At 43.7% G+C, this 10711-nt stretch overlaps 1 pseudogene; it reads right to left on the reverse strand.

Moving 5' to 3' along the window:
* Nucleotides 1-268: 268 nt before the first annotated feature.
* On the reverse strand, nucleotides 269-10133 carry LOC136536010 (putative pectinesterase 63; annotated as a pseudogene).
* Nucleotides 10134-10711: the final 578 nt, after the last annotated feature.

The raw sequence follows: 10711 nt of genomic DNA on the forward strand, positions 1-10711 counted from the left end.
TAGGGCTTATACTTAACTTAATCGCATCCTACTTTTCGCAAAACTTTTGTTGGTCCACTTTTAGTTTTGTAAAAGAGTGAGGAACTCGTGACCATTATTGGCTCTGATACCAACTGTGGCAGAACCACCCGAAATAGCGTACTTACGAAGGCGCTCGTCTTCCATCAGACACTAAACACCCCGAAAGTAACTACAGCGAGCGGTGTCCGTCGGGCACACCCTAAGGGAGAACCCGAAAGATCCACATTTTTCCCAAGGATCCAATAATGAAAACGAGTTACAACACAAGTCTATCTCATACATTAGAGTTTCTTGAAAAGTACATTATTATAATACCAAATACAGAGTGCGAAATAATAAACAGCGGAATATTAAAAGATAACATCTAGCGATAAGATAACGAGGATTCCGTCTGAGCCCACCAGATGGATCCTCCACACAAGGAACTCCTCAAGCGTCACCTGCAACAGGGGTAAATAAATCCTGAGTACACAATATACTCGCAAGACTTATCCGATAGTGGGAATACTTTCCCGACTCCAAGGAATATGCTAGGCTTTATGGTTTGCTGGTTCTCTTTTAGCAAAAAGCAATACTAATAGTGAGTCCTTATTGATACATTATTATCATCAGCCGTATTAAGTTGTCATCTAGTCAATCTATATAAGCCTGTTCTACTTTCAAGCAAGAGTTGAGCAATCAGTTCCATTTCTTCTCCTTTCAACTTTCAGTTCTTACTACGGTGCTAAACTGCAGACAAGCCGTACCGGATAACCCGGCGATTCGCGAATCAATGTGCCCAGCTGGGTGCCCCGAAGACACACGCCCCGCTTGTACCCCAGGCACAAGCAGGACTAACCCACCACTCTCCTGTCCCGGGTGTCCAGGTCCCCGTTCAAACTTGGACTCCAAGCCCCCACATCCTGAGTCCCGGACTCAGTGCGGTGCAAGGACCTCCACCACCTCCTCTTCCCATCAGTCGGTCCGGAAAGAGCTGGATCCGCGACAAGAGAGCAGCAAGCCTTCCCTGCGCCCATACCCAAGTATGTGCTCGGGACAATAATCTGTGACTTGCCTAGAGTCATATGCAACGACCGATCCTTAATCGACATAGACAGGGAAAAAGTGTAACCGGGCTATGCCCTGTTGGCCGCAGGACACAACCCCTCACACCCACCAGTACCAAATCCACATCCCTGTCCGGTCACCATTTTCCTTTCCATTATTTCATCATGATATCATAGTTTAATCACCTATTTGCGAGTAACGACAGGTTACTCACGCTACCGACATCCTAAACATAGCAGCTACTCGACCTGTACTAGTAGGACTCATGGTGGATATATTTATGCATGTAGCTTTCATAAAATTCCTATAACATAAATGCATATCATATAAATATATTCAGATCATTTAAAAATAGGGGTTATGCACCGGGGCTTGCCTTGGGCAGGCGCGGTGTCAGCAAAGTCAGTGACGTGTGGCTCCGGAATATCCTCCTGCACGAGGATCCTCGTACTCTTCGACGACTTCGTCGTACTCTTGCTCGCCGAAGGTCACGATCTCCAGTGGCTCGTCCTCTATATGCATGCAGTGATGATGATGCAATAATTAATATATAGGCAACCGCAACTCTTAAAATAAGAATACATCTACCAAGCTACTAAGCTAACTCTAATGACTAATACGCAAAGTTACCTATTATTCCCACTAAACAAGTATGAAATATTTCATGTATTATCTTAGCAACTAAAGGCATCCTTATTGTTAATATCAATTTACTATATATATAATAAAACAAGGTGCACTAGCTACCATGCATCATAAAAATTTATTCTCTAAATAACCATAACGAGCATTTCAAAATAATAAAGTAATCCTAAAGGTATCACTGAACTATACGAACTAATTACACTAACAGATAGATCATGAATTTAAGAATCTAACAAAATTTATTTCACAATCAATAAATAAATTCAAATGAGCTCTAGAGATGAAGAAAACGATATTATTGGAGGAGGCTAATCACGCAATTGAACTTGTTGACTTGCACATGACTATGGGTCTAGAATTACTAGATGAGACCGCGAGTCAAGAAAATAAGAAGAAGAATGAAGGAATTCTTACAGGCTAGCTACCTCAGAATTGAATGAAGTGCCACCTACGGTGATCGATGTGCGGAGGCAATGCAAGAGGAGAGACACCAGGGAGCTTAGCAAATACTTGCCCTGCGTGGAGTGGAGCAGAGCCATATATAGCACTGATCGTGGGTGATCATGACAAGCCAAGTAGTCAGGAAGCATGAACGAGTTGGCAGGGTTGTCCTCTGGCTCCGTGCCGTGTGCGGTGGTGAGGTCTTGGTCATGAGAGAATTAATTCAATGATGGACTTTGAGTGATCTTGGACTTACGAGCACGTCAGGACTAGAGTGGGCTTTGGGGCTGAACATGCTTGGCGGTGGGGTGCTAGTTCATTTATGCAGGTCAAGGAATTAATGGAGGAGGGGACCACAGGTCAAGGAAACATTAGAGAATGAAAAGATCAATTATAGACTAGCTACCTTAGCTGATTATTGCAGCTCAGGAGAAATCGATAGACGCAGCTTTCACGGGTAAGAATAGAGAAACTTGATTCGAGAGAAGCAAGTGAGCAGCGGAGCGAAATAGCTCGGCGTATCCTTTTAAAGATAGGAGACGCAGGAAATAGAGAAGCAAAGACGCGACAGCGACGCGTCATAAGATTAGTGGCTAAACTAGCTTGCTTAAAGGTAATAAAATGCCGCGGGAACGACGTGCTGCATGGATAAACAGCGTGTTCCACTGGCTACGGCGATTTTCCTCGGGTGAACAGTAATTTCTGCACGTGAACAGTGATTTCCACGCATGAACAGTGTTTCGTCGGATGAACAGCGTTTTCTGGGCGGCTTCAGTCCTACCGTGCGGAAAATCTTCAATGCTACAGTGCTGTCGTGAGGAAAGAATCAAGCATCAGGAACCGTGTTTTCTACTGCGAATAGTGTTTCCTGCACTGCTACAGTGCCGACGTATGGAAAATCTTCGCTGCTCCAGTTCTGACGTGAGGAAAATCTTCGCTGCTACAGCTAACGTGAGGAAAGGGTGCGTGCACCGATAATTTTGCAAGGCGATTAGCAAGCGAAGTAAAGGCGGGATAATTAGAACAACGATAGATGACAGTGGCGCGTCGCGAGATTGATGGAGATATAAATCTTGCCAAGTGGTATGCTAATAATTAGTGAATGACAATAATTTATCATTTGACTTTGTGGCTATGGAGCTCTCACGTGAAGAGAGATGACGTGCTGGAAGGACAACTTAGACAAGGAATAAATTAGAGCTCAATTTGAGAATTAGTGCAATAAAATTTAATTTCTCATTTACCACATGCAATAATACATAAACATGATGCTCATGACATGGTTTAATATTTTGATTAAGGCGTAACACCGAGGGTGTTACATTCTAGGGTTAGGGTTGGAGTTCGATCCTATTTGAATCACCTCCTTCTAAATTTCTCGTTCTGATCTACCCCAAAGGCTAGATCTACGCCAAGTAAGGCTTGATACCGTTGATAGATTAACAGGATCCACTAACCATTGCTAGATTAACAGGATCCACTAGCCATAGATCTAGCGGGTCAAACTGACATTTAGGATATGCAGTAAACCCTAGAACATGATCTAGTATGAGGAAACAGGGAGAGAGAGGAATGCGGGGTAGCAAACCATCGGCCGCCTTCGATGAAGACGAGTTGGCCATCGCGTTGGTGTCGGTGACGTGGTGGAGGCGCGATCGTAGAGAGGCAGTGCAGAGTCGACGGTGTAGAGGCGACGGTGCTGAGGCGACGATGGCCGGTGGTGGTGCTTCTCGTCGCTGGCAGCGCCCCCTCTCTAGATCGGCTTAGTGTTAGGATGTAGATGGGGTTGTGGCGGCGCAGGTGAATCTCGTGCCTTGTGGTTCGGCCCCCACCTCCGTTTTTATGGCGATGTGCGATGGGAGCCCACCAACCATAGAACAGTTGGACGCCTCTGATCAGGGCGCGGATCAAGGGCCCAATTGGCCATTGGGCCAAGTCGGTGAAGATCAACCTAACAAAACGAAGTCTATCCCTACAAAGGGCTTGATCTGAGCCTTAGTGAATTCCAAGGCCAATCCGTCCTTCTTAGCCGCATCCGACCCAGGTCTAGAGCACTTGAAATTACCGTAGTAAGTTCCACTGTGCCAAAAGAAACATAATGCAATCCAAACATCATCACGTATATACTTGTATATAGTTGAAGATCACACAATTTTCATGAGAAAAGGAAGTAAGAAGTCGAGGGAGTAAGTGGTTACCTCTTGGGAGAATTGATGTTTCCCCTGTCCAAAATAACGGGCACAACTTCATTTCCCATCTCGGAGTAGGAGTAGACAGCGCGCGAGCCCTCCAATACCCTACCTAGGTACACCTTTTTTTGCTTCCCCTTGATAGTGCAATTCTTGAAGGAGAAACCACTCTCATTGGGGCATCCACACTTGTCTTGCCACTCTACAGATCTTTGGGCGTGGCTACGATCTCTTTGTTCACGGAGATGATGTTGCATTCCTCGTAGAGCGATCTAGCAAAGCCAAAGATGAAGTCGAATGTGCCTTTGATGTTGCATGCCTTATAGTAGTGCAATCCCTTCTGGTCATACAATGCAACTTGCCCACCATCGATGGTGCAATTGTAGAAGGTTGCCTTTGTTCCCAACACCCTTAGCGCCGGCGCTTGGCCTTTGTTAGCCCCGGCTTTGGCAATGGTGCATCATTCTTGAAGATGACGCCACATGCGATGAAATAATCAGACTCTATAGTCACGGTGCTACTGTCGACGGTGCCAAGGGGCTTTCCATCCTTGCCCAAGGTGGTGGCGGTGTCGTTCCAGATGATGGTGGCGGGGTTCTTAGGATCAGACTTGAAGGTGACAAATGGCTTGCTTTTGTTTAGGAACACCTTCTCACGAAATACAGTGCCCGCTTGGAGAGTGAGAACATAGCGGCTGGTGCTGTTATTGGGGATGTTGGCGATGGACTCACTGATGGTCTTGTAGTAACCATTTTTGCCGCCCAAGTCGTTGTTGGGCTCGATCCCATTGTTAACTCTACTAGACTCGGCAGAGGTGAGTTCGGGATCCTTACCTCCACCAGCAGATTTACCAACACTAGTCGTCAGCTGTAGTGTCACCCACTTGTCGAAGTCGCCTTCCTGGTGTGATGGCGCCAGCAATGAACCAAGCACGAGCAACGCCAACAGCCTCGATGAAAGCTCTAATTTGGTTTTGGTTAATTGATGAAACCCTAAGTGCTAACCTAATTTATCAAAGTGATTATGAGATAGGTAGCACTACTCCAAGTGATGAAGCAATGGCGAAGATCATGACGATGGTGGTGATGATCAAATGCTTGAACTTGAAAAGAAGAAAGAGAAAAACAAAAAGCTCAAGGCATGGTGATGATCAAATGCTTGAACTTGAAAAGAAGAAAGAGAAAAACAAAAGGCTCAAAGCATAGGCAGTAAGATAGGAGGAGCAAACAAATGAAATGACATTGTAAGGGGATCAATAAAAATGCACACAAGTAGGGGGAGCAAGCTCATAAACTTGTATATTGTATTTGAATGTGCATTTCGTATATTTGCTTGCATGGCACAAGTTTTAAATTTCAATATCCATGCTTGTGTGGTGTATGCTAGTTATATGCTTGAATGGTGAAATGAAAAACTAGCATGCATAGGCTAAAGTAACTAGACTTATGTTCATTTTATGGAAACTAGATCCTTGCTTGCAATGTTGATTTCATGGGGTATTCTAGTTTTTGTGTATGAATAGTTACTAATGGTGCTAAGGATGGTATATTGGTGCACTCCGATTGGTATCACGCTTTAAAGGTCCATCTCTTATACCTTAGCATCATACGGTAGAAATTGTCTCCTATATTTTTTATCTAAGCATATGTACAAGCTACAATCCAAACTCTTAGCACATATGTAGGAGGAGCAATTGCTACCATTTGGAGTTCATGAAACTTGTCCATATTCTTTTACACATGGTAAATATGCTTGGGCAAGCAACATGGATTCAATTAAATCTCAATTCATATCTTTGTGTAAGGGTTGTCATTAATTACCAAAAAGGGAGAGATTGAAAGCTCTAGTTTGGTTTTGGTTAATTGATGAAACCCTAAGTGCTAACCTAGTTTATCAAAGTGATTATGAGATAGATAGCACTACTCCAAGTGATGAAGCAATGGCGAAGATCATGACGATGGTGATGGCATTGTGATGATCAAATGCTTGAACTTGAAAAGAAGAAAGAGAAAAATAAAAGGCTCTAGGCAAAGGTATAAATAGTAGGAGCCATTTTGTTTCGGTGATCAAGACACTTAGCGAGTGTGATCACATTTAGTTTAGATAGCCATATTATTAAGAGGGGTGAAACTCATATTGAAATGCAGTTATCAAAGTGCCACTAGATGCTCTAACTCATTGCATATGCATTTAGGATCTAGTGGAGTGCTAACACCCTTAAAAATGTTTGTGAAAATATGCCAACACATGTGCATAAGGTGATACACTTGGTGGTTGACACATTTGAGCAAGGGTTAGAAACTTCACCGGCGCCCTAGACAGAAAAGACAGGGGTTCACAGAGTGATCAGACGCTGGTGGTATAGTGACCGGACGCTGGGTTCAGAGTCCGGTCAGTAGCAGCAGTGAGCACGCGTCTCGGTCTTGTGACTGGATGCTAGCGCGAAGAGTGACCGGACGCTGGCAGGGTGCGTCCGGTCAGTGCTGACGTATGCTGACGTGAGGCGCACAAAGGAAACGTTGAGTGACCGGACCCCGGGTGAGTCCGGTCAAGCATGACCGGACGCGTCTGGTCGTGAAATTTCGCGTTTGGAACCTTACTGGAAATGACCGGACGCTGGGGTCCTACGTCCGGTCACTTTCTAACTGACACGTTCGGTCATCACTTGACCGTTGAGATCGGGCGATCGGCGTTTGAAGCCAATGACATGTGGCGAGCATCGGGCGACCGGACGCTGGGGTCCTGCGTCCGGTCGAACTGACCGAAGCGTCCGGTCACCTCGAGTTGTGCCCAGTGAAGGGGTACAACGGCTTTATTTCGTGGGGGCTTCTATTTAAGCCCCATGGCCGGCTCAAGCTCACTCTCTTAGCCATTTGCATTGACATAGCAACCTTGTGAGCTTAACCAAAGCTCTCCCACTCATCTCCATCATTGTTTCATCATCATTGTGAGATTGGGAGAGAATCCAAGTGCATTGCTTGACTGATTGCATCTAGTGGCACTTGGCATTCGTGTTTCGCTGCGGGATTCACTTGTTACTCTTGGTGGTTGCCGCCACCTAGATGGCTTGGAGCAGCGAGGATCGTTGAGCGAAGGTTGGTGATTGTCTCCGGCTCCGATCGTGATGATTGTGAGGGGTCTTGTGCCTTCCCCGGCGGAGAGCCGAAAGGTAACTCTAGTGGATTGCTCGTGTCATTGAGTTACCTCACTTGAGGGTAGGTTCTTGCGGTATCCAATTGTGTGAACGAGGTTCGTGCAACACCTCTTAGCCGCCGAACCATCAAGTGTTGATCGACACAACGGGGACTAGCGTGCCGACAAGTACGTAAACCTCGGGAGAAAAATTGGTTGCCTCTTGACCTTTGGTATTCTCCCGGTGATTGATTTAGTATTCATCTTGTGATTGGTCCACTCCTCTACACGGTGGTATAATCACCCTACTCACTCATTTATATTTTTGCAAAATAGTTATGGCAAGCTCTTTAGTGTAATTAGAATTGAGAGCTTGCTTTGTTATTTTAAGTTCATCTAGTGGAGCTCTTTAGAGTAGCAAGATTGAGAGCTCTTAGTGAGTAGTAACATTGCAAGTTGTGTGCCTAATAATCATTGCAGCTAGAATTGTTGGATAGGTGGCTTGCAACCCTTGTAGAGCTAGAGCAAGTTTGCATTTCGCTATTTGTCATACTAATCAAATTGCTCTAGTTGATTTATGAATTTTTAAATAGGCTATTCACCCCCCCCCCCTCTAGCCATATTAGGACCTTCACTCGGGGGGCAAAAAAGTGTATCCTTCCTCATGGCCATATCTGTTGTGAATTTGTGATATTCTTATGTTCCTCCTCCTCATGTTGTCTTTTTCTTATATATGTACAACACCTGTTTGTTAGGAACGGAGGGTTACGAGATCAATAAGGAAAGCAATGGCCTTTTTTTACCATTGTTTCCTATGGATGGAGGTCATTAGCTTCTAATTTTAGGCCTTAATTTGACTTCCGCATGCGTGTGTGTGGTGTATTCCTTCTGCCATTTTTGTCACTCGTGGGAGGTCATTAGCTAGAAAGAATTTCCGGCTTCAATTACTTTAACTTTTGCATGCATGTGAGCGGACTACCATTTTTGGTGCCATTGGGTGGAGGCCTATAGCTTCATGAGGTGATGCATTATGAGTTCATCCCATAAATTTTGGTGAAATCAAACCCATCCCATAAATTATTAGTTTGTGAGAAATCAGATGGTGATGGATCAACTCATTCAATTCTACAAACCAAATACAAAAAGTTAGGAGTGAGAAAAAGATGGACCACCTAATTCCTCAAACCAAACACACCCTTTATGTCTTACTTTGACCACGGCATGTTCACTCGGTTTGTACATTTTCACATCTATAGGAGTGTTGCACTCAGTTTTAAGGATAAAATTGGAAGTTTACCATATGTGTGTCTAGGAACCGGGGCGAAGCTAGAGCACCAAGGACCCGAGTGCACACTTCATAAGCATAATGATAATCTCAGTACACTGACAATACATAAACAGTAGAAATGCAGGAGTGCTTACCAAAATGATGAGTCTGAGGTATTGATAGTTAATATGATAAACACCAATAATTTATATGGTCCCCATGGCAAAATAAATATTAAGCCCGAGTCCTTGATGAGTCAATTACCTACAACAGAAGTGCTAGTTAGATGACTAAATTTTTCACAAAAAGATGGATTCAGGTACTAGAAAATGATAAAACATGAAAGTAATGCATCACCTCCTAGATTTGCAATCTCCCATTTTCTTGAAGCGATCCACTACAACAACATTGGTAACTTTCAACATTTTTTTTCTTAATGAGACTATTACTCATGTAGTGATCACCCATACGGTTGCACAAAGATGTTTTCACAATGGTCATGCCTAAAAAAGACCCTCTCAACTATAGCAGTGGCGACAGGCAATACAAGTATTAGCATCAATAGCAAAGATAAACCAATTGCTAGGTAAAATGTTTCCTTGTCTCCACCATTTTTTTGGAAAGCTCAACAATGGTTTGTATGTTAAGAAATATATCCTGCAGTCCTCCTTTTCCTCAAACCGACGCCTCTCAGAAGCCAATTTCAATACCTACACCCATTTGGTATTAAACCTAAGGACATCTTTAATGGTCTAGAGTAAGCTCATAAATTTTTTAATCATTAAATAGTACAAAAGACAAGAGACTAGCCTAGACTCAGAGAGATAGTCTCGCAGTCTTCACGATGCATTTCTCTCTCACAACACGATGTTTAAAAAAGTCTCTCTCCACCATATTTATTAGCTTAGAGCTAGTGCTAGTTCATACCGTTAAAGACGCCCTAATTCAACTCCATGTTCCTGAATATCTAGATCCAAATAGACCTAGAACTCCACGCAGACTGGACTAAGCACCCACACTACAAGGGGCACATGATCCCAAAAAGGGAGTCCCAAACGATCACAAGGTCATTGTTGTCAAATTACACGACCATGGAACGACAACCCACACATGGTACTCAGCTCTGCTAGTGCTAGTGAATATTTCAGCCATTCTGCAGCTGTAAGGATCCGCTACACTGAAGTTTTGGAACTGTCTCATTACAAAATAGTATAGGCTGTGCTACGGCCTACCTCATTACAAAATAGTATAAGCTGTGCTACAGCCTACAGTGCCTTGCAAGCAATGAAAGCCTGAAGCTCTGTTCAAGTAAAACTTACTTGGCTGGGGATTACAGCAACCAAAATGGTACCGACAACCATCAGCTTCCCGTGCAGCTGCAAAACATCCATGAATTCTGGCACCACTAGGATCTAGTTACACTAGAAACCACGCGCGGCGTTGCCGCGCTCCTGCCTGTGTTGGGCCAGTCCGCGATGTGTGCATGAGTACATGGAGACCATCAGTGTGGGGAGCAGCTTGTGCTTTTTCGCTGCTTGGATGATAAGAATGACCATCAATCAATATTATTATTGATTTCTGAATGAGGAAAATACAGTGATGCCAAATGATAATAGTAAATAATTACATGTGACATTACGATGATAGGAATATGCATTTTGCAACTTTCTAAAAGTTGTAGCAAGTACAGATCTTACCTTGAGTGCGTAAACAAATAAATGATCCAAAGGAAGAGTAAACCAAACTTCAAACAACACATGCAATGTTCTGTATTTAAAAGGATACATGTACATACATACGATCGGAATTAGGTTAAGAGCCAGGTTTTCCTTGTGGTGTTGGATGCCAAGAGATAAAGTAGACAGATTTATTTTAGATATAGATCTTGTCTCTTTGTTGTAGGAATCGGATTAAAACATAATAACTGGTCTTTATATGTTTACATCTAGCTTGTGACCTTTTGTGCATG

Source organism: Miscanthus floridulus, chromosome 2 (assembly GCF_019320115.1).
Source record: "Miscanthus floridulus cultivar M001 chromosome 2, ASM1932011v1, whole genome shotgun sequence".
Lineage (NCBI taxonomy): Eukaryota > Viridiplantae > Streptophyta > Magnoliopsida > Poales > Poaceae > Miscanthus > Miscanthus floridulus.